Here is a 6,685-nt window from a genome sequence, read left to right on the forward strand (position 1 = left end):
CGGCGTATACTGAATGACTTAGGTTTACCTAAACACTTTTACCCATTCATGCTGATACAATATTTACAAAAGTAATAAAATGTTACAAGAATATTCAACCCCCAGTTCCAATTACTGAAGTGACATACAAGTTAGTAAAATCAATACTCATATAAAAAGTTACTGCAAAATATCGTTGAAAAGACATGTAAGATAATTGTGATGGCAGTTCAGCACAATGAAGTGATAAATCCGATATAGCTATGTGTGGAAGTTTGGCAAGAATAATTTCTATATATTTTGGAAAACTAAAAAAACGACTACAACAAATAAAAAATTTGCATGTATTTTTTTATGAATACCACCACATATTTTTGTTAGGGAGATTTAATTTGAACAAGCCACTCTCTGAAGCACAGATGGTATGTTTGGAGCTGTTAGGTGTTCTAGCCTTAATCATAGTTCAGCTGATAATTTTTCTGAAATCAGCCAAAAGATCGATGATGTTTTGAGATCGAATATAGTTTAAGTGTTTCCAAAGTTTGAGTCAAATTTTCTTGTTTTAGTCAAAAGTATTATAAGTTATTTTTGGGTTATTTTCTGTCTCTAATGTCATTGTTTTCCTACTTATATAACTCTTTGGGGTCCATACCACACTTGGGGACGAGATATGATTACTTCCCTAAACAAACCTTTTAGCGTTGTAATATTAGTATCTTACCAGCACAGGACTCAATAGTAAGGACTGTCACGGCATTGATATAACACATCGGAGACAAGGATGATATGATGGGACTAGAGCAAACAAGCAGAGCAACGTTCTTTTTGACAGCAGAGGACGACCCTAAAATAGTCCCAGCCACCCCCACACAAGATGGTTGACACTGAACTGACATTTTAGTCAGTTAAATGCATAGTTGATGTTATAAAACCAAATAAATGAATTTATTGCAAAATATCAATTGAGAGGGTAGGTAAGGTAAAATGATGGCAATTCACCACAATGAACTGATAACCTGCTATATGTTAGGCATTTTCTACTTGCATTTGATAATACAGAATGTTTATGAACGAGAGCAAAATATCATACCAAAGACAAAATTCACCGAAAAAATAATTATCCAACAAATATTCCACATATAAGCTAATTGGACTACTTAATCTTTAGAATTATATAATTGTGTATTACACATGCTATGCATATGGGCAGTTTGGTGACAGTTGTACTTATACTAAGTCCACAAAGCCAGTGACTAAAGATATTCTTGGACAATTAGTGTTAGATAGTTGAGCATGGTCAGTAGCAAATTTTGAAGTGCAACTGTACAATCATAGGTCATAGAGAGACTTCAGTCTATGTAAAGTCAGGAATAACTTGCCTCCGCAAAACTCCAGCCTATCAGGCTATCACAAGAAGAAATACTATCATAGGTCATAGAGACACTTCGATCTAGTTCGAAGCCAAGTTAATTCTACAGGTAATTAGTTTCAACTAAAAAGCTGGCAATTGGTCTACAACGGCACATGCACAATGAATAAGAAAACCCATGTGATTTCATTCACCAGACCCAAAAAGAGAGGGCAAAAAAACATTGTAATTTCATTCCTTGCAAGCTACTCCCTCCATTTTTGTTATAACACATAATTTGATCAAGCATGGATTATGGCGGCATAAACAACAGTAAAAAATAGAGAAATAATCATACATGGTACATGTAATATTAATCTTTAGGTTATTAAGCAGGATTAATTTTCTGTAGGGTATGCATGGAGATGCATAACTTATATTTTTTGGAACAAGCCTCTAAAGGGGTGTTACGGTTTACACACTTGTGCATCTTGAGGATTTATTTGATTCGCGGGATAGAAAAACTTAGGTTTGCAATGTCATATGCTCACTACAATCCTACAGAAATTCATATGAACCATAGTTTGTTTGATTCTACCACAAGAAAAGCAAAGGATTCTCAAAAAAAAAAGGTATGAGTTGATGTTAGATTCCCTATGAAACTAGTCCAAAGAATTTATTAGGAAAAATTCCTATGAGAATCAATTGTACAAATCAAACAACCATCATAGGAAAGAATTGAATCCTACCAATTTCCTATGCAAATCTTTTGAATCAAACATGCCCAAGAGAAATTATAAAATTAATCATGGATGTGTATCATGTGATATTATGCACACATGTAAGCAATCTTGCAAAAACATGATCAAATAAACCATGCGCTGAAAAGCTAAAAGATTGATCATATTTTCTACTAAGTACAAGCCTACAACGATTTCCCATTTTCTTCTTTGTGTGAATCTGTTGGGTATTTCATTCATAATATAGCAAACAGATCCACAAATTTGAATATCACATGGACCTTAGACTTCATTTTAAGTACCCACCATTGTATGTACAATATTTTTATGTAAAGCCTATTTCAAAATGATGATCTAGTAGAGAACAGAAGCGGTACTCCCTCGGGCCGTAAATTCCTGTCGCAGCTTTAGACGAAATGTAGGCTAAAATGTGTATAGGTTCATTGAACCCGCGACAAGTATTTAGGGTTGGAAGGAGTATTAGATTAGAGGTGGTGTGGGCTAATCGGCATGCCACTTTATAGTAAGACAGTTAAAATCAAGGAAACTAATACTCTTGTAAGCAAAAATATGCACTTTGTTGTAACTGATGCTAACTGGGCCGCACATCCACTCCTTGTATATTCTTGAGACGAAAATATGGTTGTTTATTGGTGAAGCTCAGCATATAGCTTGCCCATTTCCCTTGCGAACTATCGAAAAGAAAGGCTCCCGAAATTAAAACTGAGTGAATGGCCCACATGGGTAGGTTCGACCTTTTGCGCGTCCTGTTACTTTCTTGTTCGTTTGCCAAGAGTGTGCAAACACGAATTCTTTTGTCTAGCTCAGTTGGCTCCTCTCGTGGTGCTAGTTACATATATCTTGTCCTTTAGCCAAGAGTAGAACAAAAATCAATTGTTGGGGCAGGGGGAGGAGCGGCTCCTCTCATAAAAATAAATACATTGAGAAAAGACTTCGGTGTCCCCACATTAAAGATATAATTACACTTCATGGTCGACTCAGCTTGGCTGGGTGGGGTGGGACCCACCCAGCCAAGCAAACATGACCCAACATTTGCTGCACCATGACATGCCAAGCAGTGGCTGAGCTTGACCAACATCTTAGACGGGGTGCTTCATGTCTGCACCTTGCGGTAGTCCCACTAAATGGGAGGCTACTCAGTGGCGGAGCTTCACCAACATCACAGAAGGGGTGCTTCATGCCTGCACCTTGTAGTACGACCAGTGGCGGAGCTTGGGGTGCTTCATGTCTGCACCTTGCAGTAGTCCCAGTAATGGGAGGCTACTCAGTGGCGGAGCTTGACCAAGATCATAAAAGGCATGCTACTCAGTGGCAGAGCTTGACCAAGATCATAGAAGGGGTGCTTCATGTCTGCACCTTGCAGTAGGCCCAACAAACAGGGTGCTACTCGGTGGCAGAGCTTGGGGTGCTTCATGTCTGCACCTTGAAGTAGTCCCAGTAATGGGAGGCTACTCAGTGGCGGAGCTTGTACCAACAAGGAGGGGTGACCAGTGGCGGAGCTAGACAAGAATTAGGAGCTTCATACCTGCACCTTGCAATAGTACCAATAGTGGTAGAATTCAGAGACTAACTAGATATTAACTATGAGCTCCCTTTGCAAATATAAAATGACTTACCTTGTTAGTCCTAAATGCTGGTAGGATTCTCCCTATCACTATGGGCAGATCCAAAAGCAAAGACCAGGGCAGTGGCGGAGCTTGACCAACATCATAGAAGGGGCCAAAAGAGATTAAATTGCATACCTGTACCTTGCAATAGTAGAATTCAGGGACTGACTAGATAGTAACTATGAGTTCCCTTTGCAAATATAAAAGGACTTACCTTTGTTCGTGCTATAGTGCAGGGGCAGACCCAGAATCAGAAATGAGAGGGGGCAAGAATATGAAATTTCTTTGCTAAGTGGGGGCAAACCACTCTTTAAGCTTACTTTTACAAGGAGATTAAGGATTTGAGTGGGGTCAGCTGCCCCCTTTGCCAATAAGCTGGATCCGTCCATGCTATGATGGTATGGGCATATCCATGGGCAGTCCCGCCGCTCGCGGGGGGGGGCGCTCTTTTGCCTGGGCCCTAGGCAGCCACCCTCCTTGCCCTGGCCCAGGGAAGTAGGTGCACTTCCCTGGGCCAGGGCAAGAAGGGTGGCTGCCCCAGGGACGGAGGGGGGGGCGCTCTTTTGCCTGGGCCCTAGGCAGCCACCCTCCTTGCCCTGGCCCAGGGAAGTAGGTGCACTTCCCTGGGCCAGGGCAAGAAGGGTGGCTGCCCCAGGGAAGTGAGGGCACCTACTTCCCTGGGCCAGGGCAAGAAGGGTGGCTGCCTAGGGCCCAGCCAAAAGAGAAGTTGTACTAAATCAGAGTCAACTAAAAGGGAACAGAGGGGGTACTTATGAATTTCCTAGAATCAGTGATGGTGATGGAGCTAGCCAGTGGTGGACCTTGACAAAAACTTAAGCCGGGGACAAGAAATAAGCTTCTAGGGGTGCCCTTTTAGTATTGAGGGTTACTTAAAGAAACTAATTTGGGGGGCACCACAGCCACCTTTGGCCACAACGTCTCTCCGTCAAGCTAGGTTGTCAAGGAGGGGGCAAGAGGACCGAGCGACGAGCAAAAACGAGTGGAGGAGAAACACCTTTAAAATGATAAGCTTCTTCGGGTAGGCCCGCCACGCTCTACCTCCCCGTGTAAACGACATGTGTCAAGCGCTCAGTCCGGAGGCCCCAAGTGGCGCGATCATCCGGAGGAAAGGAATCGTTTTCTATTTCCTAATTAAGGCTTCAATCCACTTAATGAATAGGAAAATAGCAGGGGCAACCGTTACATTATAAAAGAGAAAATGCAACGTTATTTATATACAATAATTACCTAAGGCATAGAATCGTGTACAACCTTAAAGGGTATACCCAGTGCTGAAAGCTCCCCCAGATTATGGGGTTTGGGGAAGAGAATTTCTAGGCGTCCTTTCCCTTGCTTTTTACGCAAAGAGGCTGATTCGAACCCAGAACCAACCTTGCTTATGTTAAATAAGCAAGCCTAGAAAACTAGCAGGCCTCTACTAGAGAACAGATTTGGGAGCTATCTGTGGTTTATGTTTTGTCCGTAAAAACTATATGCTACTATCGAATTTCTTTTCCTCGGAAGAACTATAGCTTATTATTTGAATATACCTTTTGCAAAAGATCAACAAATTTAAAAGAATTTCAACATCCTTACCTCTTCACGTGTCAATGCTCTCCATTCAGCACCATTTGAACATCATTTCATCAGCATTTGAGAGCATTCAAGCACTGCCTGTTCAACAACAACTGAACAACATTTCATTAGCATATTGACAGCAATTCAGCAGCATTTTGACAACACTCTGACTACATTTCAGCACAAAAATACAAACAATATAAGAGTTGACAGTGCACTACATTGATGTCCAGCAGCAATACATAATGGTTTTAGATCACCAAAAGGACCAACATAGTAGATCAGATCACAACAATTGGAATACATAGGCCAAACAGCATGGTTCTCACACCGAAATGCACTAAATTCGTTCAAGAGGGCTAGCAGCAGCAGGTTTGCTCCTTGTGGATGATGATGTGTAGACGCATGTGCAATAGCTGCAGCCCTCTGCCTGGTCATTACACTTGTAGTTGGAGTATCAGGCCGGCTCATCATCCTCGTACTCTCCTTCATAGGCTTGTTTCGGCCATGCAAAGAAAGGAGCATGGACAGCCTGATCATTCTCATCATCAACGGTGACGGGAGTAGGATCATTGTTTTGCTGTTTGTTTGCAGTGGTCACACCAAACCTAATAAGCCTAGAGCTAGCACATCTATGAAACAACTGTGATATCTCTGATTCAGAAATCAAAGGCACAGCATCATCACCCGACCCATACCAAATAGACATTCGTTGATCATTTGACCACCGGAAATTCCCCTGTACAGCTCGCTTTATATGCTCTAGGGATTGCACAAAATAATCAAAGACGTGTTACAAAAGAGAGGAAAAAATCATTACTGTTGTGAGGAATGTGCTGCGCTGGAGCAAAGGATGGCGTGGTCTTCGTCGTCGTTCCCTTGCAGCACCGGGAACGCGCTGGATCTGATGGCCGGCTCGGTCAGTGGGAGCAGAGGGCGGCTCTGATGCAGGGCTTGGGAGCAGGGGGGAGGCTGGGTCGCGGGGAGAGCAGGTGGAGGCGGCCCCGACGGTGGGAGCAGCGGCGGCCGCACGGACGGCACGGTTGCGGGCGACCAGGAGCAGGGCGGCTGCACGATTGGGGGCGGGCGGCGTGCAGGAACTAGTGGCGGCGGAGCCTGGTGGAGCGGCGGCGGGGCAGGGGGGTGTGGTGCTCCGCCATTTTTCTGGGAAGAAGCACGGCTTTGGATCGCAGCCGCAGGGGCATTATCATTCCAAAGGCCCGCACTTCACCTGCCTCCATCCCATCCAACGCAATCATTGAGCTTTTTTTCTTTTTTTAAAGCGCAATCATTGAGTTGGGTTTTGCGTCTCACGGCATCCCCAACAGGCGAAGCATTTTAGCGTCCAAAAATGTCCACGCGCGTCCCTTTGTGTCGGCTGAAATGATCGAAATCGATCACGCGCCAGTTTG

At 43.3% G+C, this 6,685-nt stretch overlaps 1 protein-coding gene across 8 annotated transcripts in view; it reads right to left on the reverse strand.

The window, feature by feature from the left end:
- The window catches only part of LOC127299596 (uncharacterized), a 58,926-nt gene extending 52,487 nt beyond the window's left edge, over positions 1 to 6,439 (reverse strand). For 5 of the 8 annotated variants that reach the window (XM_051329579.2, XM_051329583.2, XM_051329581.2 and 2 more), the window contains exons 1-2: positions 6,094 to 6,435; positions 5,292 to 5,383 (exon numbers count right to left, since the gene is read on the reverse strand). The gene's annotated coding sequence lies outside the window, so the exon portion shown is untranslated. Of the gene's footprint in view, positions 1 to 5,291; positions 5,384 to 6,093 lie in introns of all 8 variants that reach the window. The other 3 variants (XM_051329585.2, XM_051329584.2, XM_051329578.2) reach the window with 3 other exon arrangements.
- Between the last annotated feature and the right edge of the window lie 246 nt (positions 6,440 to 6,685).

The sequence above is a fragment of the Lolium perenne genome, chromosome 5 (assembly GCF_019359855.2).
Source record: "Lolium perenne isolate Kyuss_39 chromosome 5, Kyuss_2.0, whole genome shotgun sequence".
NCBI lineage: Eukaryota > Viridiplantae > Streptophyta > Magnoliopsida > Poales > Poaceae > Lolium > Lolium perenne.